At 44.9% G+C, this 27,963-nt stretch overlaps 1 protein-coding gene across 5 annotated transcripts in view; it reads right to left on the bottom strand.

Moving 5' to 3' along the window:
- The window catches only part of KANK4 (KN motif and ankyrin repeat domains 4), a 267,015-nt gene that overhangs the window by 238,249 nt on the left and 803 nt on the right, over positions 1 to 27,963 (bottom strand). For 2 of the 5 annotated variants that reach the window (XM_068239355.1, XM_068239356.1), the window contains exons 1-2: positions 27,703 to 27,852; positions 22,398 to 22,458 (exon numbers count right to left, since the gene is read on the bottom strand). The gene's annotated coding sequence lies outside the window, so the exon portion shown is untranslated. Of the gene's footprint in view, positions 1 to 13,247; positions 13,292 to 22,397; positions 22,459 to 27,702; positions 27,853 to 27,886; positions 27,955 to 27,963 lie in introns of those variants that run through there. The other 3 variants (XM_068239359.1, XM_068239358.1, XM_068239357.1) reach the window with 3 other exon arrangements.

The following is a 27,963-nucleotide window of genomic DNA, read 5'->3' as shown; positions in this document are numbered from 1 at the left end:
GGTGTGGGAGGGGAAAACAGGAGGGAAAGAGGCTTCAGCCAATCAGGCTACATTAGTTAAGTCAGAGGGGGAAGTAGAGAAGCAAAAAAGGTCAACCCAGCTCGCCCTGCAACTTCCTATTTGTGTACCAAATTTTTCTGTGTACCAAATAAGAGTCAGGTAAACTGGGGAATGATCAATTATCAACAAGAAAAGTAATAGTGATTCTATCTGTATTACTTGTTTACCAGATAAAACTAAAGAATTGATTTTATGCCCGACAGTTACAAACATGAAAGGATGTACATAAACCCTCCACCCTTTAAAGGGATACAGAAGCTTACCACAGTTTAGTGAATATACCCCCCCCCCATAGAAAAAAAAATTGGATATCCACTTTAAGTGCACTACGTACGCTAATCCCAAATGCCAAGATGCTCGACCAGATGAACCATTCCTATTTCTGAGCAGGAGTGATTTGTATGAAATCATCTATTCAAAGAGATTCTATAAAGATAAAGGTGCATACACATGCATGAGTATTACCGCCTGTAGTGATTGGGACTATCCACACAACAATGCCCTAAGCCTGCACTCGGCCGAGGTGATCCAGCACTCCCTATCCAGTGACACATCGGGGAGGGTCTGAGACCCTGTACTCACACTAGATTCATGGCAGAGGCGGCCCCCACTGGTCGTTAACCATATAGCATGTGTATGTGGCTTAAAGTGTACCTGAGATGAATAGAAAAAAAATTAATACATACCTGGGGCTTCCTTCAGCCTGATCGCTCCCTCTGTGCCATCCTCCACCTCCTCGATCTTTCGTGAGGGGTCCCAGTATCTTTGGCTAGCTGGCGCATGCGCTTTGTGGCTGCAAGTGCTCCCCCACCTTGCTCACACAACCAAGAGTTCTGCGCCTGCGCAGGTGCAGAAAGCTCCTGACGATGCAGCCGGGCATGCGCAGTAAGCCCCAATTGGACAAGGAGCTCTTCCCAAGGATACAGAAGGTGGAGGACTGCGCAGAGGGAGCAATCAGGCCAAAGGAGGCTGGAGGAAGCCCCAGGTATGTATGGATTTTTGTTTTCTATTCATCTCAGGTTCCCTTTAAAGCACACCCCGCCATTGAATGTCTAAACAGGATTAATGAGAATTTAATGTTTGAAGTTTGAATTTATTATCCCCTTCCCAAAATGAATAGTGTTAAGTCTCTCAGAAGCGTTCATTATTGTCAAAGAGCTTTACACGCAAGTATGCAGACTGGAAAAGGAGAAATGATAGTTTGAGCATACCCAGAACTTGCTGAAGTAAAACAAAGAGGCCACAAACTGGGAGAAAACCCCCCACTGCAATTCAGGATTATTATCCACAACAGCGACTGGTGGAAAAAAAGAGGTAAAATATAATACAAAGTGCTGATTTTTTGCTATGCAGTTATGTGGAAAGAATTTCTGCGGCAGTAGAGCTCAATATTGCCACCTGGTGGAAGTTTGCAACTGCGAAGACGTTCCATCCATATTACAATTTGGTATTTCCCTACAGTAATGCAGCTACTGTTTTATTTATAAAGCAGCAGAGGCATTGTAAACAACCGTACATGGTTCATAAAATAATGTTATTGCCGATATAAATCCTGAACACGGTGTACTGAGATGGCAGATTAAAACCAAGCTGTGCTCAGCTTAAAGGACCAGTCCGTACATGCTACAAGCGGGTATGAAAGGTAGCTTTAAAGAAGAACTGCAGTGGAAGTAACATAATGAATAACATTGCTTATTGTTTACAATATGCATCTATAGATTATTTAGTCAGTGTTTGCCCATTGTAAAATCTTTCCTCTCCCTGATTTACATTCTGAAATTTGTCACTGGTAGTGACATCTTTAGTTGTGTCATAGTTCTGCGGACAGAGGTAGGTATTGCTTGCTTGACAGTTGGAAAAAGCTATTATTTCCCATAATACAACAAGGTTCAGAGGGGGACATTTATCAAGAGTGTTCGAGACAAAATATTGGTAGGTTTTTAGAAATCCATGCAGAACTGTCTCAGACATCTTAGGAAATCACTAGATAGTGCAGTTTACTTCTAAAACTGGAGGAGTTAGGAAGGTTTCTGAGACAGTGCAGTGTGTGAGAGAAATTGCTCTTGCTGAGGTAATAATCAATACATTTGCTGTATTGATACTGGCCAGCTCTGAGTGAGGAATTTAGCAGGGGGAGGAGCCACTCACAAATCATGCCTAGCCTGCACCGATGTACTGTCTGTAGAACTGCTATTAAGCACTTATTAATCTGCAACAGTTTAGGGATGGATTTTCACTTTTCTTAACTGTACTGCAGCTCTAGAAATTCACGCTAAACTGTCGCTATTATGTAGGATTTAATAAGTTTCTTATTATCATGCAGAACAGTTCCCCCTGCTGGTTAGCACCATTTAAAGGAGTTGTAAGGCAAATTTAAATAAAATAAATGCTACTTACCGGGGCTTCATCCAGCCCCAAGCTCCCAGGACCTCCCTCGCCGCATCTCTGCGCGCAGCCGTTTGCCGGAGCTCCGGTTCCGGGCGATGACGTCAGAGCGACCTCCTGCGCAGTGCGCTCCGGCCCACGTGATGGTGATCGACAGCGCCGATCACGAAGGCGCAGTACTGGAGGTCGCTCTGACGTCATCGCCTGGGCAATACTCCCTAACACTGCTACTGTCTACTGAGCGCACACTAGGGGCTGCAGCTCAATCGCTTTGAGTCCGCCAGGAGAATAGCACAATATAAATGTTATTTGTCTTGTCTTTTATCTTGATTGAGGTTTCTTTTACAAGTCTGATTTCTGATTCCGATTTTCACTAAGTGCTAGCAATACAAAAAGAAAAACGCAGCATGCAGGACTTTTTTCACATCAAAAATTGGAATAGGAATTGCATGTACAATTGGACAAAAATCAGAAATCGGAATTGTATATAGTGTAAAAGAGCCCTTAATTCGACCAATCCGATCCAATTTTTAGGTTGATTAGAAGTTTTGAAAAAAAATGTTAAATTTAACATATACGGGGGGCGTGGCTTGACGCTGATCCAAGATGGATGCACGGTGTTAGAGCTCCGGCACAAGTCCCCAGAGAGCTAATGCCTACACGCGACTTTTGTGCACAATGAGAAGAAACACTTAATCCCAGATACAGACAAGATCAGCAGGTGACTATAAAACACCGAACGGGAAGAATATACCCGAGATTTTTCGGACACAGCAGTCTAAAAACCCGGCCGCACAGGCAACCAAGATGGCGCCGGAGAAGACAACCCCTCCTTCCTCACACTCAAAGGAGGGCACCTCCGACCCTGTGATGGCGACCCAGGAGGGCAGATCGAGAGCTCCAACAATGGGGGACCTGAAAGACCTCGCCAAAGAAATAAAAGCGGCTCTAACAGTCGCAATAGCGGAGGTCCGGGAAGACGTGGCGGGCATATCCTCAAGGCTACACGCAATAGAGAAGGCCGGAACGCAGAGAGACGCCATAGTGGATGCATCCAAAAAGGCAATAGGAATCCACAACACGCTGCTCATAGATGCTAACAGACGTCTTGAAGACCTAGATAACAGAGGGAGAAGAAATAATTTACGGATAAGAGGCCTCCCGGAGTCTCTACCTGACGACCAGATCGTTCCCGCCATCACCGCAATCTTTAATGGTTTGTTGGAAAAACCGAAGGATGACTACATAGAGTTCGTCCGCGCACATCGGGCACTCCGCCCCAAAGGTAACGACACTGACCCGCCAAGAGACATCATATGTTGCCTGCAATCCTTTCCTCTGAAAGAGGCTATATCTAAAGCGGCCAGAGATCAGGATGAAATAAAATTCAACGAATCTCAAGTTGCTATCTATCAAGATTTATCTCCAATCACTCTGGCTAACTGTAAGGCCTTGAAAACCCCTACTGCAACTACTCAGGTAGAAAGGGATCAAGTACCGCTGGCGGTTCCCATTCGCATTAGCCACCACGGAGAACAACAAGATGGCGATACTACGCACACCAGCGGACTTACCCGCATTCTGCAAAACCCTTAATCTGCGTACCCCAGAGCTACCAGAATGGTACGCAGAATTGGAACTACCAGAAGAACTCAAAACACCTGAGGAGCCTCCCCGGACGGGTCGTAGACGCAATCCTCGGGCCTCCAACCGCTCGAAACGATCCACAGCGGCCTCCTCACCCTCGCTTTCGGTGTCCCCTTCACATGGCTCCGATGATCAATCCAGCGACGACAGCTAAAGAGTGGGCGAGTATATAACCATCAATGACTATATCGTTTCCGTATGGCCCCAGTTGTTGCCTGCCTACTGCTCTAAACTATCCCAGGAAAGTGCTACCCTTAGCTACTGTTCCACTATTTTTCGTGTGGGCCTAGACCCCCTCCTGTCCCCCTTTGTGTATTCCCACCCCGGGTTGATATATATGCTATGCTTTGACCTTTGTCTTCATTAGGTACAGCTCGAATAAGCCCCGTGAGACTCACATCATTATCCGATCCAGGCCATTTACTCTCATATAAAAGTTAATACTGATCTTACCTAGTGTACCTATACTCTTTCTGTGAGGAAAATATGGCGAGACTTTACACATCCACATTGTAGGTTTTTTGTGATGAGAAGGTGCATATAATGTGAAGAATTCCTACTCTATTTCAATGGTTAATCTATCTTTGTTCTCCATGGGGTACTCCCACACTGAGATCCTGAGCTTCATACTTGGGCGAGGGGCCCTCCCCTCCAACTGCCCGGGGCCCCGTTTTAGGGGTCGTGCATGGAGAGGAGAGCCCCTGATCATTTGGTAATATAATTGAAACCTGGGCACCTATATGCATCTAATTGAGAGATGAGTCTACACTCCAAACTCTCAGCAATTGTACTAAATCATCTCGAAACTAATATGCTTTTGAGGGTGGGGGGAGGGGGGAGGAGGGGGAAATTTGATCACAGAAGCTCACACTCTCATTGGGGAATATACTCACCTGCTAGTTTTTCCATGTTTTCTATGTTTTCAATACTCTCTATGTTTTCTAGGTTTAAAGCAATAATAATGTTTTCCAGTTTCTTCTTTTACTGTACTGATTTTATCTACAAGCTCTGAACAGTCGCACAATTATTAAATACCTTACGACTCTTACATGGTTCTCTGGGGACAGAACCGGTCTGTTCTGTCTTGTATTTTACAAGTGTTAATCACAACCCCTCAACAGTTGACTTCTGTCATCTGACTTAACGCTCCACGTGATTCACGGTACGACACAGCTGTGTCTATCCGTGTGGATTGTAGTTTTAGTGCGCCCTTTCTGATCTTGCCCTCCTGGTAATCTGAACTCTCATAGCCAATTATCTGTAACCTTATTATGCCCTATCTACACCTAAGGCTCCCAGAATTGGCTAACAAGCGCCCATTCCTTCACAAACCGCACATTAGTGTGACGCATCACAGGGGCTTCCCTCTCTCCCCTCTCCCCTCTCTTTCTTTTTATGTGGATGTCAACAATGGCCACCAATATCGCACCACAAGCTACCTCTAACTCCAATCTCCCACCAAGATGGGAATTCAGGTCTCTTAATATCAATGGTCTTAACGTCCCAGAAAAACGCACATCACTACTAGATCTTCTTCACAAACAGCGTACAATGGTAGGATTTATTCAGGAAACACACTTCAGCTGTGATCAGATCCCCAAACTTCATAACCACAGATACACACAAGTCTTCCATGCAACTAGCGATCAAGGGAAGGTTAAAGGGGTATCTATTATACTACATAAAACTTTAGAATTCAATGTCCTAGACATAGAACAAGACTCCCAGGGCAGATACTTGTTTGTGAAAGGCACTTCAGCTGGACGTACACTTACACTAGCAAACTTATACGCACCAAACTCCAGTCAACCATCTTTTATATCTTCAGTATTAACGAAATGAAGTGACTTTCAGAGTGGTATACTTATCCTGGGAGGAGATTTCAATATCTCCTTGAACCCACTTATAGACACCTCCAACGGTGCTTCCTCGTTACCCTATAGAGCTCTTAAAGGGAAACTTCAGCCTAAACAAACATACTGTCATTAAGTTACATTAGTTATGTTAATTAGAATAGATAGGTAATATCATTTTTTACCCACCCTGTTTTAAAAGAACAGGCAAATGTTTGTGATTCATGGGGGCTGCCATCTTTGTCATGGGGGCAGCCATCTTTTTGGTTGAAAGGAGGTGACAGGGAGCATAAGACACAGTTCCAACTGTCCTGTGTCCAGATAACCCCTCCCAGCTGCATGCGCTAGGTTTCAATTGGCAAATTCAAAAAGTAAAAAAATTTTTTTTGCACCAAAACAGAAGAAAAAGAACAACAACATCGGAAATCCCATCATGCTTTGCACAGCATCAGGGGAAAAATGCCCGGGCAGTTTTCTTCTGTGCAGCTAAAAATGAGGCTTGTATAAGAGTAACAAAGTTCTGATGCTGTGAAACTGTTAAAGAAACACCAAGCCTTTTCAGTGCTGCTGAGTCGATTTTTAGTCTGGATGTTCACTTTAAGTTCGTGAGACAACGTCTGGATAGCCTGTCACTGCTTGACTCCTGGAGAACATTACACCCAACGACCAGGGATTACTCCTTTTTCTCTGGTGTTCATAATAAATACACTTGCATTGACTACTTCTTTATTCAGCAAAGAGATCTACCTTTGGTTTGCTCAACAGAGATAGGAGTACAGACCCTGTCTGACCATGCGCCCATTTTCCTCACAATGCAATTCCCAGAAAGATCCCAAAAGACTTGGTGCTGGAGATTAAATCCTTACCTGTTAAGCGACATAACACACCAGAGCAAACTCAGACGTAAAATTGACTCGTACTTTACCATCAATAAACGTTCTGACACAAGCGATATGACTACATGGGAGGCACACAAACCAGTAATGAGGGGATACCTAATTGGTGTAGGGTCAAAGCTAAAAAAAGAGCGACAAGGAAACATTGATTCCTTGATAGCTAAAATACGAGCTTTAGAATCGGTACATAAGCAATCCCTAGTGGAGCAAGCCCTACACGACCTGACAAATGCTCGTTCCACCCTCTCCTCTTTCTTGTATGTGGGAATCAAAAAACGCTTCTTCTCAAAGCAGAAGGTGTTCTACGAAACAGGGAACAAAAGTGGCAAATATTTGGCGAGAGCTCTTCACACACAAACATTAAAAACTTTACAAATAAAAGTATTTGAAAAAAAAAAAAACAGGAAATATCTAACCCGCTGATCCATGCCACAACTGATATCATGAGATCCCTCATGAGACAAAACAAGGCCTCCTCCTTGCTTGGCCCAATGACTCCGGTCAATCATAATCCTATCTTTCCCCCAGGATGTCTTACGTCATTTCCGAGCAAATGGATTCTGAACCTTACTCCTAGATTCAAAGACTTCTTGGAAGGCAATTCCTTAAAACCCCAATCTGCTCTCAACACACTAACTGCCTCCCAAAAATTTCCTTTTTTGGGCTTATCTTCAGTTACAGAGTTTTTTGGGTGAATCCTCCCATAAACAGCAACTTACCAGACAACCTTCAATTTTTGAGCAGTTTTTACTTAGTGCAGGTCCTCATAGGCACACGGTCTCATGGTTCTACGAATGGCTGGTCGGAGAAATGACTTCCCACACATTGCCATACCAAACCAAATGGGAACAAGCATTGGGCAGACCATTTACTCAGGAGCAGTGGCAGGCTATCTGGACTCTAAATCACAAAGCGACACTAAATGTCACCACACAAGAACAGGGTTTTAAAATCCTCACTCACTGGTACAAAACCCCCTCCCTTCTCAGGCGCTTTGAGTCCGCAAGGAGAAAAGCGCAATATAAATGTTGTTTGTCTTGTCTCAGTAAATTTATACCAGGTCTGACAGACAATTGCTGGAGATGTGGAGAAGAAAAAGCAGATTAGCTTAATGTTTTCTGGAACTGCTCAAAAGTGCAGAATTTTTGGAAACACGTCCACAAACTTACTGAAGAAAAATCATTTAAAACAGTTCCCAGGACCCCGGAATTCTTCCTCCTCCACTCGGGCCCCTTCTCAGTCAAAAACTACAAACAATCCATCTTGTCACATATAGTTAACGCGGCTAGAGCCACAATCCCTTGCCTCTGGAGAAAGCAACAACCTCCTACGGTTCACCAATGGCTCTCCAGACTGGACAGGGTGGCGCAGCTTGAGGAATCCATTCTCCTCTCCCAGGATAAGACAGACCACTTTACATCTATCTGGGCAGGCTGGGAAATGTTCAAATACTCTGACAAATACAAGAAACTAATGACTGGTGAGCTATAATCAAAGGGGAAACAACCTACACACCACTTCTATCTCTAGGATATGATGTCCCCACTTTTTTCTCTTTTCCTTTCCCTATGCTCCCCCCCCCCTATCTTGAGGGAAGTTCCTGTAAGACAAGGAGTTCCTGCAGGGTGCCTCACAAGACTACCTTAACAGCACAATATGGCTTCCTTGTGATGCTCTCGGTAGATGGTTATACACATACAAAAGTTACAGTTTAGGACTACCAACCTAACTTAATGTTGCACTTCATGATACCAGCAGGCCATAAATAAGGGACATACAATGTTCTCCGAGATCTGAAAGGATAAGTCTAGTTTTCCAACTATACAAGCAATATGTAACCTGCGTGTTATGTAATCTTCATGTCATGTAATTTTCAAGTACAATGTCAAGTTGATATTTTATGCACTGTTTATTTCTGTTCATTTTATATTTTTGGCAAATAAAAGCTTGAAATGGAAAAAAAAATTTAACATATACATGTGTTCGAGATTTTCGGGGAAAAAAATCGTAAGTATTGAAAATGTTGGTTGGATAGAAAAGTTATTCTGATTGAATACAATTTAACAATCCCATCACACACAAGTCTTGGTAAAGTTGATCTGAATTTTCCAACATGCTCTCAAAAAAATCGGGAACACTGAAAATTCAGAAAAATCAGATTTGTCAATCAAAAAAATAAAAACTTTCAATTTTTTGGTACAACCAATCGTTTTAATTGAATTGGGCTAAGATTGAACTGGAAAATTGTAACATAGGTAAGGTAACATTTTTGTATGGTGATATGGGGGGGGGGGGGAACAGACATTTTTTGGGGGTGGGAAGAAATCAGGGGATCACCCAGGAGATGCAAACATGGAGAGAACATAGAAACTCGTTGCAGATAATGTCCTTATCCAGATTCCAATCTCGAACTTTAAGGCCATGATTTAAAAAACTTTTGTCCCGAGTTTTATCAGAAAAAAAGCCTGTTTTTTTGTTGTTGTTTTTTAAATGAAGACTTGCATTCAATTTGCTTTGAAGTCTTGCGCTGGAATACCCAATGAGATTTTCTGCCAGATTTACTGTCAGATCGGTTATTTCCGACAGGTTTAATCTGATTCCCTATCGATTTTCCATTCACATCTATGAAAAATAAAAACATCTATTAAAAAAAAATAAAAAATAAATAAAAAAAATCAGAAAATCGATCGGGAAGGAGAACCTGTCGGAAATAATCAATCAGACAGTAAATATGACAGAAAATCCCCAGCATTATTAATCATTTTGTCAACTTTTGTCTCTTAGCGGCTAAGATTGTTCTTTGTTCACTAATTCCAGTAGATAAGCCTGAAGCAGACACAGCAGAGAGTTTCTCTATGCCTGCTTTAGTGATTGTAACAATAAAAAAGCAAATTTTCCTTACAGAATAGCTTTTTTTTTTGATGAACTGGATATACAGTAAAACTCCATAGCAATGCCATCTCCTAGCACTGCATACATAGCTCTGTGATTTCTCTTTTTCATCTCTTCATTTGACCCACACAGCCTGGACCAGGGCCGGGCCAAGGCAGAGGCGAGATTGGCTCCAGCCTCAGGGCGCAGTGTAGGAGGGGGGGCACAACTCACTTAGCTATCATTCCTCCATTGTGTTTGAAGCAGAGAGAAATAAGAAAAGGGGATGTATGGCAGTGACTGCAAGCTAGATACATACACTACTGCAGCCAAATAGATCAGCAGGGCTACCAAGCAACTAGTATTGTTTAAAAAGAAAATAAATATGGTAGCCTCCATATCCCTCTCGCTTCAGGTTCCCTTTAAAGGAGAAACTCAAAAAATAAATAATTAAAAAGAAACAAGAATATATTCCTTTTTATGCATGACTGCGAATTCCATCTTGCATTGAATTATGGCAAGCTAGCGACATAACACTGCTATCCATATAAAATAAATTACGGCGGACGGCGTGTTAATAATCCTGATGCGCAAGGAAGGCAATTTGTAATGCGGCACGTCGCTGTGTTTAACAGTCCTTGATGGCCTTGTTTTGTTTTTTAGCTCATTAACTGTCTCTGTCTGCAGATGGTATGAGGTAATCCCTGTGTGTTTCCATAGGCCTCGTATAACATGGTGCACGGAAGAAGGCTGCTTTGTGGTGGCACGGTTGTCTGGATCACAGATGGCCGGGGATGGCGGTACAGCTGACAGTACTGTATTGTCAATTATTCCCTGCAGCTTGTGTGTTCAGCGTTCACCAATGCTTTATACAGACAGTCATTAAGGGAAGGACATTTTACCATTGAGCAAGCGACTGCCTCGTACTGATTTCCAGCTTCTCTACAGCTACAAGTCTCAGCATGTCATGACAGTTTCCACAGATGTTGGGCATATTAAATGTTCACTGTGGAACAATTTGTTATCTTGTGTTTGTGTTTTCAGTATGTAAGATGCCACAGTAATATTATTATTATTATTACGCATTCGTATAGTGCTAACATTTCCCACAGAGCTATTCAGAGTACACTGCATGATTCATGCCACTAAAGGCCCTTCCATACTGAAAATCGCAATCAGGGTGTGCTGCAATCGTGACTTGCACGTATTTTGGAGTCCATGTTTCCTCTCGATTTTTTTGGGTGCAACTGGCAGTCAGCAGTTGCGAATGAGTTTCCCAATGGGGGAGGGTGGGGGCAGTTTTCTCCTAGGAGATAATTTTCATCTTCTGTTTATAATAACTATTCAGCACTCTGCAATTGAAAAAAAGATTCAAAAAGTAGGTGAAAAAGCACTGTCAAAATTATTCGGAGTATTTCCTTGCTTGCTGGTGACTTAAAAGGTATTTTAAAGCTAATGGGAGTTTTTTTTTTTTTTTTTTTTTTTAAACAAAGAAACCAGATGCTTAAGGAGCAGGAAGGCTCCGTTTAAATCCCCCACCGCAGGGGACTTCGGAGGACATCAGGAGCAGACTCCTCCCAAAGGCAGGCGGCTCCATACTACGCACGTGCAAACGCCCTCCCTCGCGCATGTGCAGTATGGAGCAGCCCGTCTTCGGGAGCACTCGGGCTCCCCGAAGACTTCCAAAGCCTCCCTTTGGCAGCGGAGAGAGCAGTATTTGACTAATTTAGTCAAATACTGCTATGGGGGATCCTGCGCTGGAATGCGCACCAGGAGAGGAGAGGGAATGCTCTAGTAACCAGGGCCTTCCCTAGGTAAGTATCAGGATTTTTTTTTTTTTTTAAAGCTACCAGTTGACTTTAAGATAAGATGTGAAATATCACCTAAGAGAAAACTTAGGAGAAAAACTAAATTGCATCAGTTCCCATGTAAAATGCAGCACAACAATACTAAACACATATTCGTTCTACCAAAGATTGGTTAAAGGGACTCAGAGCAGTGCAAAAACTATGGAAAGATGCATATCATTTTAAAGCTCTCTTTCTCTTCTTTCCAATGATATATAAACCGCCACCCTACACCTTTTAGTTTTCGCTATTTTCGCGATTGAAATTGCCGCGGCCGCGATTTTGATCACGAAAATAGAGAAAACTAAAAGGCGTAGGGCGACGATTTAGGGGTCGTCAGAAAGAGGAGAAAAAGAGCTTTAAAATGATATCCATCTTTACATAGTTACATTGTATTACACAGGGCGACTTTTTCTCAAAGTCAGCAGCTCCATTCAGCAGAAAAAGTCGCCCTGTGTAATACAATTTGACGACCCCTAAATCGTGGCCCTACGCCTTTTAGTTTTCTCTATTTTCGCGAGCGAAATCGAGGCCGCGGCAATTTCAATCGCATAAATAGCGAACACTAAAAGGTGTAGGGCGGCGGTTTATATATCATTGGAAAGAGGAGAAAGAGAGCTTTAAAATGATATGCATCTTTCCATAGTTTTTGCACTGCTCGGAGTCCCTTTAACCACTTTAGCCTTCAGGACGTAGCTACTACGTCCAAATATGCAAGCTGGATGTAGGAGCTACGTCCATGGAAAAACAGAGCTGCCGGAGTTCGCAACTGTCAGGGCGTGCGGGCCGCCTGTTAGCCCGGAGATTAATGAATGAGAAAGCAGTTCCCATTCATTGATCTAAGTCCCTTAGAACGATCGCTGGCTTCTATAGAGAAGCCGCAATTGTTCTGTTACACATCCACTCTTCACTTCCTGTAAGTACGCTTACAGGAAGCCAAAGAAAAAAAATTGACTGTGGCCATCTTGTGGCCAAATAGTAAAAATACATCTACATACATTTTTTGTTAAATGATTAGACATTTTTACATTTAAAATTACGGTAACTGTTTACCTCCCACACACCCAAAAATACTCAAATACAATTTTTAATTGGAAAAGAATTGCAATAAAAAAAAAAAACATAAATAGTTACCTAAGGGTCTGAACTTTTTTAATATTCATGTCATATTACTAATATTTTTTAAATTATAAGCTTGTAAATAGTGATGGACGCAAAACTGGAAAAATGCACCATTAATTCAAATAAAATATCGGCGCTATACAATGTGATAGGGACATCATTTAAATGGTGTAATAACTGGGACAAGTGGGCAATTAAAATATGTGGGTTTTAATTATGGTAGCATGTATTATTTTAAAGCTATACTGTCAGAAAACTGACAAAATGAATTTGTTCAATTTTTCTCCTAATATTCCTGTTAAAATGCATTTAGCATAAAATATTTCTTAGCAAAATGTACCACCCAAAGAAAGCCTGATTGGTGGTGGAAAAAACAAGATATAGATTATTTCATTGTGATAATTAGTGATAAAGTTATTGGTGAATGAATGGGAGGTGAAAATTGCTCGGATGCATAAGGTAAAAAAATACTAAAGGCTGAAGTGGTTAAAAAAAAGAATAAACTGAACATTCTGGAAACCAGCAAGTCATGACCTTAAAAAGGTACATTACTGAATACAACGTACCCGTATTTTTCAGACTACAAGACGCTTTTGACCATAAGACGCTCCTAGATTTAGAGGACGAAAAACAGGGTAAAAATATATACTAAACCTGGGGAATGCTTGGTGAAGGGGCATCTTGTGGATTATGCCCCCTTTGTACCTCATGCCCCTTTGTACCTTTGGTGTCTCTGTGTCCTCCTCATGTCACCCTTGTGTGCTCCTGTGTCCCCATGTGTCTGCCTCTGCCCTGCTTGTGTCCTCTATGTCCCTTTGGGTCCCCCTGTGTCCTGCGTTTGTCCCCATGTCCTTCTCTGCATGGGCACAGTACAAGGAGTTCCCTACATTACGGTGGGTTGGAGGTTGGTATTGGCAGGTGTTTATAAGTCAAGAACCCCCTGCATTTGGACTATAAGATGTAGTGACTCCCCCCCCCCCCCCACACACACACACACACACTTTTGGGGGAGAAAAAGTGAGTCTTAAGGTCCAAAAAATACAGTAATTATTAAAATCACTTCTTTTCTACAATATTCATTTACAAATTGTTTAGTCAATGTTTACCCATTGTAGAACCTAACCTCACCCTGATTTGCATTGCATGAATTTACCAGAGACACTGGCATCCTTACTGTAGGCAAGGGGAATCACTGTGGGATGTTATGGCCTCTCTCCCACACTCCGTGTAGAGAGCAGAAACATCAGTTGATCTCCCAGAGTGCTTAGGGGCTAATGGCTGCATGACATAATAGCCTAGGCTAAACATCACTGGGAGGGCAGGGTTACTTAACAATACACAATATATAGCTGTAAGAAGAGTTTCTAATGCTGAATCTAAAATATTTGATGTAAAAAAGGTTGTCCTTGATAATTTTTTTATGTTTTTGTTTTGACTTGTTACAGGCCCTCTTTAAAGTGAACCTGAGATGTCTGAATAAAACGTTTTTATACCCACCTGGGGCTTCCTTCAGCCCCATGAGCACCGATGCGTCCCTCACCGTCCTCCCGTGTGCATCCATTCGGCAACAACCAACTCCCGCAATCTGGCTCAGTTGCACCAGTCGGCTCTTCTGCGCATGCGCGGAGGGGCTGTGCGTGTGCAGATGAGCCGACTGGCGCTTCTGAGCCAGATTACCAGGGCTGATTTCGGCCAAACGGCGGCACTTGGGAGGATGGTGAGGGACGCATCGGTGCTCATGGGGCTGGAGGAAGTCCCGGGTGAGTATAAAATCTTTTTATTCAGATATCTCAGGTTACTTTAAACTAATTGAAATGTTGTGGAAAGACCTAAAGCATGTGGTTCATGTGACTAAATCCAACAACAGCCAAAAACTAAAGCTTTTGCATATTGAGAAATAGGCTAAAAGGGAATGTCCGAGAAACTAAAAAAAAAAAAACCATTTACTTACCTGGGGCTTTCTCCAGCCCCTTACAGCCAACATGTCCCACGCCGCAGCTCCGCTCTCAGTTGTCGGCCCAGGGTCCCCGCCGGTGCAGAGGCCAACCTCGTGAGGTCGTCCTCTACTGCGCCTGCGCGAGTGCCACTGTCAATCAAGTCCACATTGTCCGGAGTGTATTGTGCAGGCGCTGAACTACTGCGCCTGTGCAGTACCCTCCAGACAACGTGGACTTGATTGACAGCGGCGTTAGCACAGGCACAGTAGAGGACGACCTCGCGAGGTTGGCCTCTGCACCGGCAGGGCCGCCGTGACGGCAGTTGAGAGTGGAGCTGTGCCATGGGGCATGTCGGCTGTAAGGGGCTGGAGAAAGCCCCGGGTAAGTAGATGTTTTTTTTTTTTTTTAGTTTCTTGGACATTCCTTTTAAAGGAGAACTGAAGAAAGAATAATATGGAGGCTGCCATATTTATTTCCTTTTAAACAATACCCATTGCCTGGCAGCCCTGCTGATCTATTTGGCTGCTGTAGTGTCTGAATAACACCAGAAACAAGCATGCAGCCAATCTTGTCATATCTGACAATAATGTCAGAAACACCTGCTTTGCATATGCTTGTTCAGGGTCTATGGCTGAAAGTATAAGAAGCAGCAGATCAGCAGCATAGCCAGGCAACTGGTATTGCTTAAAAGGAAATAAATATGTCTGCCTCCATATCCCTCTCTTGATGTGTGGGACTGATCAACAGTAACCATAAACATTTAGATGCAGTTACTGCTGCCCAAGGAGGTCATACCAAATAGTGGGAGGACAATTTAATTACTTTTGCCAGCCACACACAGATATGCTATTAGTTCTTTGTATCAATAAATACAGTGGGATGCGAAAGTTTGGGCAACGTTGTTAACAGTCATGATTTTCCGGCATAAATCGTTGGTTGTTACGATAATAAATGTCAGTTAAATACATCATACAGGAGACACACGCAGTGATATTTGAGAAAGTGCGCAATAATTGTTTAAATAAAATTAGGGAGGTGCATAAATGTGGGCACTGTTGACATTTTATTGATTCCAAAACCTTTAGAACTAATTATTGGAACTCAAATTGGCTTGGTAAGCTCAGTGACCCCTGACCTACATACACAGATGAATCCAATTATAAGAAAGAGTATTTAAGGGGTCAATTGTACGTTTCCCTCATCTTTTAAATTTCTCTAAAGAGTAGCAACATGGGGGTCTCAAAACAACTCTCAAATGACCTGAATACAAAAATTGTTCACCATCATGGTTAAGGGGAAGGATACAGAAAGCTGTCTCAGAGATTTCAGCTGTCTGTTTCCACAGTTAGGAACATTTTGAGGAAATGGAAGACCACGGGCTCAGTTCAAGTTAAAGCTCGAAGTGGTAGACCAAAAAAAATCTAGGATAAACAGAAGTGACGAATGGTGAGAACATTTAGAGTTAACCCACAGACCAGCACCAAAGACCTACAACATCATCTTGCTGCAGATGGAGTCACTGTGCATCATTCAAACATTCGGCGTACTTTACACAAGGAGATGCTGTATGCAGAGGAAGCCTTTTCTCCACCCACAGCACAAACAGAGCCGCTTGAGATATGCTAAAGCACATTTGGACAAGCCAGCTTCATTTTGGAATAAGGTGCTGTGGACTGATGAAACTAAAATTGAGTTATTTGGGCATAACAAGGGGCGGTATGCATGGGGCTGTGTGGCCAGTGCAGGGAGTAGGAATCTTGTCAAAGTTGAGGGACACAAGGTTTCCACTCAGTATCAGCAGATTCTGGAGACCATTGTCCAGGAATCAGTGACAAAGTTAAAGCTGCGCCAGGGCTAGATCTTTCAACAAAACAACGACCCTAAACACTGCTCAAAATCCACTAAGGCATTCATGGAGAGGAACAAGTTCAACATTCTGGAATGGCCATCTCAGTCCCCAGACCTGAATATAATTGAAAATCTGTGGTGTGAGTTAAAGAGAGCTGTCCATGCTCGGAAGCCATCAAACCTGAATGAACTAGAGATGTTTTGTAAAGAGAAATGATCCAAAATACCTTCAAACAGAATCCAGGCTCTCGTTGGAACCTACAGGAAGCGTTTAGAGGCTGTAATTTCTGCAAAAGGAGGATCTACTGAATATTGATTTCATTTCTTTGTTGTGGTTCCCAAATTTATGCACATGCCTAATTTTGTTTAAACAATTATTGCATACTTTCTGTAAATCCAATAAACTTACTTTCACTTCTCAAATATCACTGTGTGTGTCTCGTATATGATATATTTAACTGACATTTTTTTATCGTAACAACCAATTATTTATTCAGGAAAATCATGACGATTAACAATGTTGCCCAAACTTTTGCATCTCACTGTACATGACCAAATATAATGATATCTGTTTCATTTGTTTAACCACTTGAGTACCAGTAGTCTCTGGCCCCTTAAAGAGAACCTGAACTGAAAATCAAAAATCAAAATAACCATACACAGGTCATACTTACTTCCCTGTGTAGTCTACTCCTCAATCTCTTTCTCCTCATCTGCGCTGCGTCCCATTTGAAGGCTGTGATCAATGGAATTCTCAGTCCTCCATTTTAAAAATGGCCATTACCCCATAACATCTTCCTGGTCAGCACACTGTTAAACTGTAATATCACCCACATGAGCCATAGGGAAACATGGACATTACCTTGCACATTCAGTTGTAACTGACAGCTGCTGATATATAACTGACAGCAACTGGTGTATTTCAGTTCTGATAAACTATTGTCAGAACTGGAAGGGATCACTGTCAGAAGAAAATGGTGAGCTTTTGAGAGGAACTGACGAGGAGGTTAGTATGTAATATTCATTTGCAGCTACATCATGCGTTTATTTTAAACAATTTTACTCACTTCAGGTTCCCTTTAAGGACCAGAGACTGCTGGTACAAAAAATGGGGCTCGCCAACGTCACGCCGCACGGACCCATCGCTTGCACCGCTCTCCTGTCCACTAGCTCTGCTGTTGCTATGACAGTAGAGCACCATGAGACATTCAGGAGCCGATTTCATTGGCTCCTGATCCTGTGATGACAGGGTCAGGAACCAATGAAATCAGATCCTGACCAGCTTACAGAGCTCTGTTGTCACAGCGACGGCAGAGCGAGTGGGTTACAGCAGGAGGAGAGCATCGCATTCGGCGGAAGCAGCGTGGTAATTGAAATCTACGTCTTGGAAGAGATAGCAGGTCCCAAACAGGGTGTAGATTTTAATTAACTGGGTCTGGAATCGGTTAACTAGGTTAAAATCTACTTTTAGGACTCTTTTGAAAATCAGATGATGTTTTAGATAACATTCATATAAAAATACAGACTTTTTTAATGGGTTCACAAACTTTCAAGCACCACTGTACATAAACTCTAGGTGGTTCTGGAATTCAATTGCTGATCTGGGTACTGTCTCCAGAAGTTATGCAGACAGAAAATATTCTTTGTGCAGTACTTCACAGCGGCCTGAGGGTGGCAATGTTATCCCAAAAAACACCAGTCTGCCTGTACACAGGCAATAAACATAGAAACCAAATGTACGTAAAGTAGCAATATGTCTCAACAGTGTGCCATGCATTTTGTTCAATTCAATGGAAAAAAAAAAATATATACAAACTCTTCAGTTGTATTTTCATCACTATCCCAGAATCACTATCATGGACAATGTTATAATTTTCCTCTGCTGTTCCAAAATCTGCATTCCACAATTCCAGAGACCTGCTTGCAAATAACTTCCTTTTACGTTTCTTACAGCAATGGACTTGTTGGCAGTATCAATGGAATTACCTACACTGCAGTATAGTAAAGCAACCACAAGATGTCACTGTAAAATGTAGAGTGCTGCAAAGGTCTCTATGGTATTGTGATTTCCTGTATACATTCTGTGTTCCTCTCTGTTCTATGTAATAGAGATGGGAAGTTCGGATCTTTTCAATGATCCGGATGATTCGAATCGGATCATTGAAGAGATCCGGATCTTTGATCCGAATCTCGGATCATTTTACTACCGGAAGCATTCGGGGGTGAAATTAACAGCAGGACAGGTCTGTGGACAGGAGAAGGGGAGGGGGTGGACACACAGAGAAGGGGAGAAGATGGACAGAGGGCAGGGAGTGGACAGAGAAGGGAGGAGGGACGAGCAGAGAGCAGAAATGTTTGCACACAATACCCACATGCTGCAATCATATGCTTTATGTCAAATATTTCACCTATATGTTCATCTGTACACTTTGAAAGAAAAGGTCGCACAGTGAAAGAAAGCATTCCCAGAAGATAAGTGCAGCTGTTTAGTGCTGAGTGCAGGAGGATTATATTGCCTTTCAATCACACTGTCTGCAAAGTTACTGAGCTGTGCTGAGCCAAAAGCTTCCAATGTGTTCACTGTGCAGCACTACGGAACAGACAGCCTATAATGTGCAGCGCATTGCAGCCAGTATGTGTGCTCTACACACATATCTGGCAGTGGCACCCATGTCCCCTCTCTCTCATCTACCTGTCTCCCTGCAAGGCTGCCTCCCCTCCACCAGAGCGATCCATCTCTGCTCTGCTTCCAGGACCCCGCTGCCCGCTAAGAGGGGGCGTGTCGCTCCTGGCCCCGCCCCTTTTGCGATCCGAATCGTTCATTTTGATGATTCGGATGATCGACTCATAAAATAGATTCGGATCAAAGATCCGAATCGTTCATGATCCGGACAACACTACTATGTAAGCTAAAGCTGCATTACCTGATGGTTGTGTATGATATATCTCTGCATGTTTTTCTTCAGTAAAGAGTTCCAACTTCTTATACTGGGTGCCTATATGCATGTACAGACCACTGTGCTCCTTCAGGATTGCCACCCACCTACTCCCACCACTGATTCTTTTCTCTGATCTCTAGTAGAGTGACCAGACGTCCCGGATTGCCCGGGACACGTCCCGGATTCGGGGTCCGCTGTCCCAGGCTTAATGAGGTCCCGGGAAACGTCCCGCTTTCAGCAGCGGGACGTCCCGGCCTCGGGACTCTGGCCACTCTCTCCTCAATGAACTGGCAGCGGCGTCTATAGACGCCGTGCCAGTTCATTGCCCGCAGCCCCGCTCCAGCCTCCTCTTCCGGTGTCTGTTTCCGACACCGGCAGGCGAGCAGGGCTACGGCAAGATGGCTGCCGAAGCCCTGTACTGGAGACCTATTTGTGTCACTAGTACAGGGCTTCGGGCGCCATCTTGCCGTAGCCCTGTCAGCGCGGGAGAGAAGAGCAGGAGGAGGAAGACGGTCCCGGGACGGAGCAGCGCGCCAGAGGCCGGACACTTCTGCCAGGTGAGTAAATGCTTTCTTTTCCAGGTGAAATGTTTGCCCGCATTGTTTCTTTTCCAGGTGAAATGTTTGCCCGCATTGTTTCTTTTCCAGGTGAAATGTTTGCCCGCATTGTTTCTTTTCCAGGTGAAATGTTTGCCCGCATTGTTTCTTTTCCAGGTGAAATGTTTGCCCGCATTGTTTCTTTTCCAGGTGAAATGTTTGCCCGCATTGTTTCTTTTCCAGGTGAAATGTTTGCCCGCATTGTTTCTTTTCTGGTGAAATGTTTGCCCGCATTGTTTCTTTTCTGGTGAAATGTTTGCCCGCATTGTTTCTTTTCTAGTGAAATGTTATTGTTTGCCCGCATTGTTTCTTTTCTGGCGAAATGTTTGCCTGCAGTGCGTTTCTTTTCTGGCGAAATGTTTGCCCGCAGTGCGTTTCTTTTCTGGCGAAATGTTTGCCCGCATTGCGTTTCTTTTCTGGTGAAATGTTTGGCCGCAATGCATTTCTTTTCTGGTGAAATGTTTGCCCGCAGTGCGTTTCTTTTCTGGTGAAATGTTTGGCCGCAGTGCGTTTCTTTTCTGGTGAAATGTTTGCCCGCAGTGCGTTTATTTTGTACTGACATGTTGCCCGCATTGCGTTTATTTTGTACTGACATGTTTGCCCGCATTGCATTTATTTTATACTGACATGTTGCCTATTGCGTTTATTTTCTGGTGTCCGGGGTAACTGTTACTGCATTTATTATTTAATGGTCATAGATGGCTATGTTTGCTGCTTTGTGGTTACGGTATACTATTAGCATCACACAGTTTCTGCACACCCATGATACAAAGTCTCGTTTGTCCACATCATGGCGTAAACACTGCTTTCTTATGCCTCGCTGTTACGTCATTACGTTAGCTCCGCCCATACAATGTCATGGCCACGCCCATTTTTCGGCGCGGCGCCCCCCCCCCCCCCCAGGTTGGACCCACAAAAATATGGTCACTCTATCTCTAGGCACCCTCACTCAGCTCCACACTACCCCACTCCCTTCAGGCACTACCCCCTTCTGCTATCCATTGTTGCCTGCGCTCTGATTGTTCAGCCCCCTCCTTCCAATCTCCAAACATTCTTAGGCCCCATTCACACTTGCGTTTCGACTCCGCAAGTGTCCGGGGGCCGCAAAGAGACCGTACGGGTCTCTGTGGTGTCCACAAGGCGGCACAAATTGCGGATCCGGAATGTATCAGTTCCGGCTACAATAAAGTAGCCGGAACTAGATACAATGCAGTGCCAGAAAGGCACTGCAAGCATGGAGGATACCGGCGTGTAGTCCGGGCCCCCAAAGTGGCATAGGACCGGTGCTGAAAGCATCCGGTCCTATTGCCAGTGTGATGGGAAACATCCGTTTCCCATTGCACAGCATTGCCCGCATGTTCGGGTCAGGATCCGGCCCGGGTCCACAGCCGCACCGGGACGGACTGAAAAATAGAGCATGTTGGAAAAAAAGCTGGACCGTCCTGGAGCTGCGTTCCCGGATCGGATCCGGACGGCGCACAAGTGTGAATGGATACATTGATTAGCAATGTATCCGTTCACCATCCGCTCTGTACGGAGCGTTCCGGGTCCGGGGAAGCCGGACCTGGAACGCTAATGTGAACCGGGCCTAAAAGTGACACTGAAGCAAATTTTAAAGAAACAAAAAAAATCCCCTGGGAGGTACTCACCTCGGGAGGGGGAAGCCTCCAGATCCTAATGAGGCTTCCCCCGTCCTCCTGTGTCCCACGGCGGTCTCGCTGCAGCCCACGGAACGCACAGGCGACAATTTGTCGGGCTGTGTAATATTTACCTTTCCTGGCTCCAGCGGGAGCGCTGTTGCGGCACTTCTGACGGAGATAGGCGGAAATAGTCGATCTCCGTCGGGTCCGCTCTACTGCGCAGGCGACTTGCGTCTGCGCAGTAGAGCGGCCGACGGAGATCGTCTATTTTCACCTATCTCCGTGCAGAGAACCAGTACTGCGCCTGCGCTGGGGCCCGGGAGGTAAATACTTACATCGCCGCCGTTCTGGGAGGATTTTCTCCGCCGCCATGGGACTGAGGAGGACGGGGAAGCCTCAATAGGCTTCCCCCTACTGAGGTGAGTACCCCCCAGGGGATGTTTTTAATTACAGATTCTCTTTAAAATAAAAAAAACGATACTCACCTAAGGAGAGGGAAGGCTCTGGGTCCTATAGAGCCTTCCTGTTCTCCTGTTCATCTCTGTGTTCCCCCGCTAACAATATTTTAGAATAGGTATTAAAGTCAGGGAGCGATCCCACAGAGTTGGTTGCAGCACAGGGGATCAGATGCAGCAAACCGGGAGGAGGGGGTGGCAATACTTTGTGCTATGTGGCCCCATAGTATGTAATTATGCCCCAGACTATTTCAAAGTGCAAACCTGCAGTTTTATTAAGCAGCATTACAGTTATTCTCACCTGTGAGTACAGCAGAAAACAACTGAAGATATGTCTTGAATTGCAAAAGAAGCAGTCACCCCTGCAGGGAATTAAAAAAAATTTTTTATGAACTTTGCAACATACACCACACAAGGGTCAATTCACAGAGATGGTGGTCTAACACTTCAATGCTGAGTAACTAACTGCTACCACCAGCTGATGGTTGTGTTTGGTCACAACATTTATTATCGGAAGATAACAGTCTATTACAAACAAATACTGTAATTCTTTCTATGAACTGCTATACACACACACACACACACACACGTTTGGGGGGGGGGGGGAAGGGGGGGGGGGCAGGGGAATTAAAAAGAGAGCCTTTGATTATTGGTGAAACTTAGTTATTTTAATGAAATTAAGCCGGCGGCAATGAAACAGATGAAGCCGCCGGCTTTTTCTCTGCCTCTCTCTCTCTCTCCTCTCCCCGCCTCTCTCTCCTTCTCTTATTATGGGCAGCACTCGTGTCCCCCCTTCAGAGTCGTTCGTCGCGCCAGGGAGAGCAGAGCGGGGAGGCTGCAGACATCGCTTCTGCCAGCACCCCGCTCTGCAGGAACGGCAGGCTTCCCTGGTGCGACGAACGACTCTGGAGGGGGACACGTAGTGCTGCCCATAATAAGAGAAGGAGAGAGAGGCGGGGGGAGGAGAGAGAAAGAGGCAGAGAAAAAGCCGCCGGCTTAATTTCATTAAAATAACTAAGTTGCGATAGGTTTGGCCGCTGCGCTGGGGCCAGAATATACATGAATGTTACAGGATTCATTCCATTCCTCACATTGGCCGCAGTGCAGCGGCCACTTCGCACATTGGCCGGCCAGAACCCGAAGTGGCCGGCCAGAACTAGAAGTGGCCAAACTTCGGGTTCTGGCCGTAACATATACACTGCAGACAAGCCCCCAGTATTCATGTTTGTTAGGCTGCATTTCCAAGGCATTCTTTCTCATCTTCCCTATGTCTGCCCATACTGTTAAAAAACAAAAATGAGGCTGCTGATCTCATATCTAAGCATGAAGCAGGCTTTCTGCATATGAAACATTGCTCATACTTTGGTAAAATCTCATTTTATTATATATAGTACTGTACATTATAGTAAATGATAAAAAAAGGAATACAAGCTCACAGCACTGGCTTTCATGAGACCATTTATACTTCATCTACTCCCTGATGTCTGTGCTGTAGGGCTCTTCCCTCATCTTTTGTGACAGGTGAGTGACAAGGGGCGCCTATGGCAGGTTCCCTATATGCACCCCTCTAGATACGCGTCTGGGTTTGGGTAGCCCACATTGTTTGTAATTAGGTTGTCAACTTGTGGAGCAATAGAGAACTGCTCTAGTGTTGTGTAGTGTAGTGGTAGTAATTTCAGATGCGGCATTTCAGGCGAAAGTTGCCAATTAAAGCAGTAGGATTAGCCATACTATGCCATACTATGCCAAGGGAAAAAACACATATATAAGTAGATAAATACTTGATCTACTTACATAACACATGTATTGTACTGTCCACGTTTTGATTTTAGTGAATGTGATATAGTAAATGTAGAGAATTCTGTTCCTGGTGGGAACCATGTCTTTTGCCCACAGTTTAGGGTAAATCCTGATGTCATTTCTGCCCTTTACTTTTTTTTATTTTCTCCTCCAATCACTAAGCCACCTCAGCCTTGCTTGTAAACACAAGTGAGCAGAGGATCGTGTTTCAGCTAGGCAGGGAAATAAATGGAAGAGGAGGAATATGCTATAGATAAAAAGAACCCCCAGCATGAAACTGTTTGGCACTGACTTCTAAAGGGCCAGAGCTCGTATGTGAACTCCAAATCATAACAACAGAAAAAGTTTTGAAAGTTTTGAATGCAGGATTAGCATTTTTATCACTTAAAGAGACTCTGAAGCTAAATAAATTTGCTAAATTTACCTTATAATTTGCTTTAGAAGTCTCATGTCCCTAAATCTCCGCCTCCCCGACAAAAAACGAGGGCTGCAGACCCCCCAAACCCCTGGGCAAACATCCACGACCAACTTGGTCGTGGATTCTGCTGCCCTGAGAGGCTGAGCTATGAGCTATAGCCCTGCCTCTCCTGCCGTCAATCGCCGCACAGATCACCGCCTCTCCCCGCCCCTCTCTGTGAAGGAAGATGTGCCGCGATTGACATCAGAAGAGGCAGAGCTATAGCAGTGAGCTCTGCCCCTTCCAGGAAGCGATTCCCCCCTGGGGATTTGGGGGGTCTGCAGCCCTTTCTATTCGGCAGGGATGTGGCGATTTAGCGGACATGAGACTTCTTAAGCGAATTATAAGGTAAATTTAGCAAATTTATTTCGCTTCAGAGTCTCTTTATTACACTGACCAGTGGCTGTTGAAATTTGATTTTTATGGTGATAATCCTGCTTTAACGGAGCTGCTAGCGGGATCAGGAGAGAAGCCAGGAGGACGCCGGGGGACTTTGCGGCCTACGGTGGACTGGAGGTAAATTCAAATTGTCATCAATTTTACCCACAGATTCGATCACTGTGATCGCATTTACCAGTTGTCTGTGAAGCAACAAGCTGCAATGATTGTAATGTCAAATGATTCATGGCAAAAATCCATTTAACTTATGATTGGACTGTAAATTCTGGTCAATTGGACATGATGGGGGATCGGCAGTAGACTGATGGCACATAACGTTGCACTGTAGCAAACAACAGTGCAACACTGCAGTTTGATAGGTTTTCAACAGATTCCATGGTACGATCTATGGAAAATCTGTGTGCCGTGTAGGGAGGATTCGAACAGAGACAGGTAATTAACAAGGCAAACCCAGGCAGTTGCATAGGGCATGGAGAGAATCTAGGGGCCTGGTGGATGCTAGCCCCCATTAAATCTTACTAAAAAAGCCAGGTGATCATCAACGGTGGGCAAAATTTGCTATCTTGCCTAGGGCCCCATTTCATCTTTAAACAGAACCCGATGCTGTGTGGGGAGGAGCAGATGGGACACTGTAGCATGTTCTCTGCCTCATGACATGCCTCTGTGTCCCCACACCACCGCTCTCTGCCCCCCCTCCTTCTATAGCCCCCCAAAATTAGCGACAATATTTGTTGCTATCTCGGAAGGTGATGGGAGGAGAGGGATTCCCTGCTCAAATGCCCACTAGAGGCGTTCCTGCAGGCTTTCCAGAGCTGCCATTGGGCAGCACTATCTCCCTGGTCACACACCCTGTCGCTCCCCCGCCTCCCTGCTCGCTGGGAGAGAGAGAGCTCTTTCCTTCCAGCGTCATGACCCAGAGGTCACCAAAGTGAAACTAGGCCCTAGCAGGCCTCAGGAGCGGCAGAGATGGTGGCTACCTGATCCGACCAGACACCCCCCCTCCCCCCCAGGATCAGGTAGCCTAGTTCTTTTTTTAATCATATGAGCCCACCTCGGGCTCTCTTTAAGGATACCTTAGTCCTAAATAAATCCTCTAATTGCCGCGCTGTGTGTGTGTGTCTGTGTGTGTGTGTGTGTGGTGGGGGTGTGCCTTAGCTTACCGCACCTAACATGTCCCGGTCTCTGGTTCCTTGTTATAGCTTGTGTTGTGAGGGTCCTGGTTGGCGTTCTCTGACCCGAACATTCTGCGCTGCGTAGTATGTCCTCTTGGTACATCTTGGCGCAGGAGTGCGCGTGTACCGAACTCTGTGTCTCTGGAGAGCGCAGTCACAAGGCGCCCAAGAGGACATACTGCGTCAACCAGGATCCTCACAACAAGAGGCATAACATGGAAATGGAGGCAGACGCCAGGCCATGGGAGGTGTGCTAAGCCTATGCACACCTGCCCACACACACACACCATCGATCAGAGGATTCATTTAGGACTAAAGTATCCTATAAAGTGAATGGGAAGCCAGACAACAAAGCAAAAACACATAAAAAAGATACTTACCTACTTACTCTGGGTCCTGAGCATTCCCATTCCTCTCACTGCCCCTATGTTCAAGCACTGGCTCCCAGGGATGCAGCTAAGGTTTTGGTGGCCCTAAGCAGCCTATAACTTGAGGACCCCTACTCCTTTCCCCCCGAAGGGAGTGGCCCCACCACTGAAGAAAGCGGTACGAGAAGCGCGCCGTGGCAAAAAAAGTGGGCATTGCCAAGACATGATATGGGTGGAGCCAAATACTAGCAAAATACAGGTAGTCCCCAGTTAACACATGAGAGTACAGGTGGTGCCCTTAGTATAGGTAGCGAGCTATGGGTGCTGCAGTATAGGTAGCCAGGTACAGGTGGTGCCTCAGTATAGGTAGCCAGGCTATGGGTGCTGCAGTATAGGTTGCCAGGTACAGGTGGTGCCCCAGTATAGGTTAGAGAGTGACTTACATATCTCTGTTCCAATGCAGACTCCTCTCACCGCACTCTCCTGCTCTCCCCACGCTTTACTCCTCTCGCCATGGTTACTTCTGGCGGCACCTCTTATGTCGTGAGAGGCGCTGCCGGGTAACCATGGAGACAGGAAGCAAACCTGGAAACATAAAGGAAGAGAGAGCAGGCCCGGCAACAAGAGGAGAGGAGTCCACGCTGGAACGGGTTACATAAGTTACGGGGGACCGCTGGAGCCGCAGAGCGCAGGTCGGCACCGGTGGCCGCCAGCAACAAAGCAAAGCCCCCTGTACAGAGTGGCCCAAAGCAGGGGGCTTGCCTCGCTTGTACTCTGGTGGCGCCCCTGCTGGCTCCTTCATTTGAATCCCCTGCTGCCAGAGGCTTTGGAAGCCCGAGGGCTCCTAAAGACTGGCAGCACAGTACAGTGCATGTGTGAGCACGCTAGTGCTGGCACAGTATGGAGTCGTCCATCTTCGGGAGCAGAAAGGCTCTATAGGGCATACTTTTGAAATCAGCACCAGTAGACTTGGGCGCAGGATACAGCCGGTATATGACTGATCCTGCTTCTGCACAAGTTCCTGGCCGTGTTAATGACTTTTCCCCCTCCAGGCCACCATGGATAGTGGGGAATGATATAATTCGGCTTTCAGGTATTGCTGGAGGCCGAACTATTGTATTTTAAAAGCAACTTCAGCTCCGTCTTCTGAGGGAGCCGACGTTACTCACTGAGCACCTCTATAGCTTTAATTCCTATTACAGTCTATCGTGGCACCGGCTGCGCCAAATCTACCTGCGCTGAAAAGCAATGCTCCATCTACACCTTTTTGTTTACTCTCACAAACTGGGACAGTATATAAATATATATACTTTTGCCCAAGTTGAGTTTTTAAAGGAGACATTAAAAGAGCAAACAGACAATCCTAGCATATAAATCTTTACAATCTCTTCCAATTTATCTCAGACGCACATTCCAATCCGATGACGTCCATCTCCACCACACACCGTTACCACGCCTCCGCCTTTTCCCGCCAAGTCACTCCCCCCAACCGTCCAGCCCCTTCAAACGCGCCAGGCCCCGCCTTCAGACCGTCCCATCCACATCCGCTACCCGTTCAGCTCCTTCTTTTTTTACGCGAATGTGTTGCGCTGACCTTGTGACTAAGATCCAGCCAACCAGAACCTGGCGCTTCATGCCCACAACAAAAAGTGAAAGCAAACGCCTGGCGGA

Source organism: Hyperolius riggenbachi, chromosome 6 (assembly GCF_040937935.1).
Source record: "Hyperolius riggenbachi isolate aHypRig1 chromosome 6, aHypRig1.pri, whole genome shotgun sequence".
Lineage (NCBI taxonomy): Eukaryota > Metazoa > Chordata > Amphibia > Anura > Hyperoliidae > Hyperolius > Hyperolius riggenbachi.
This window is presented reverse-complemented; position numbering and strand designations above follow the sequence as displayed.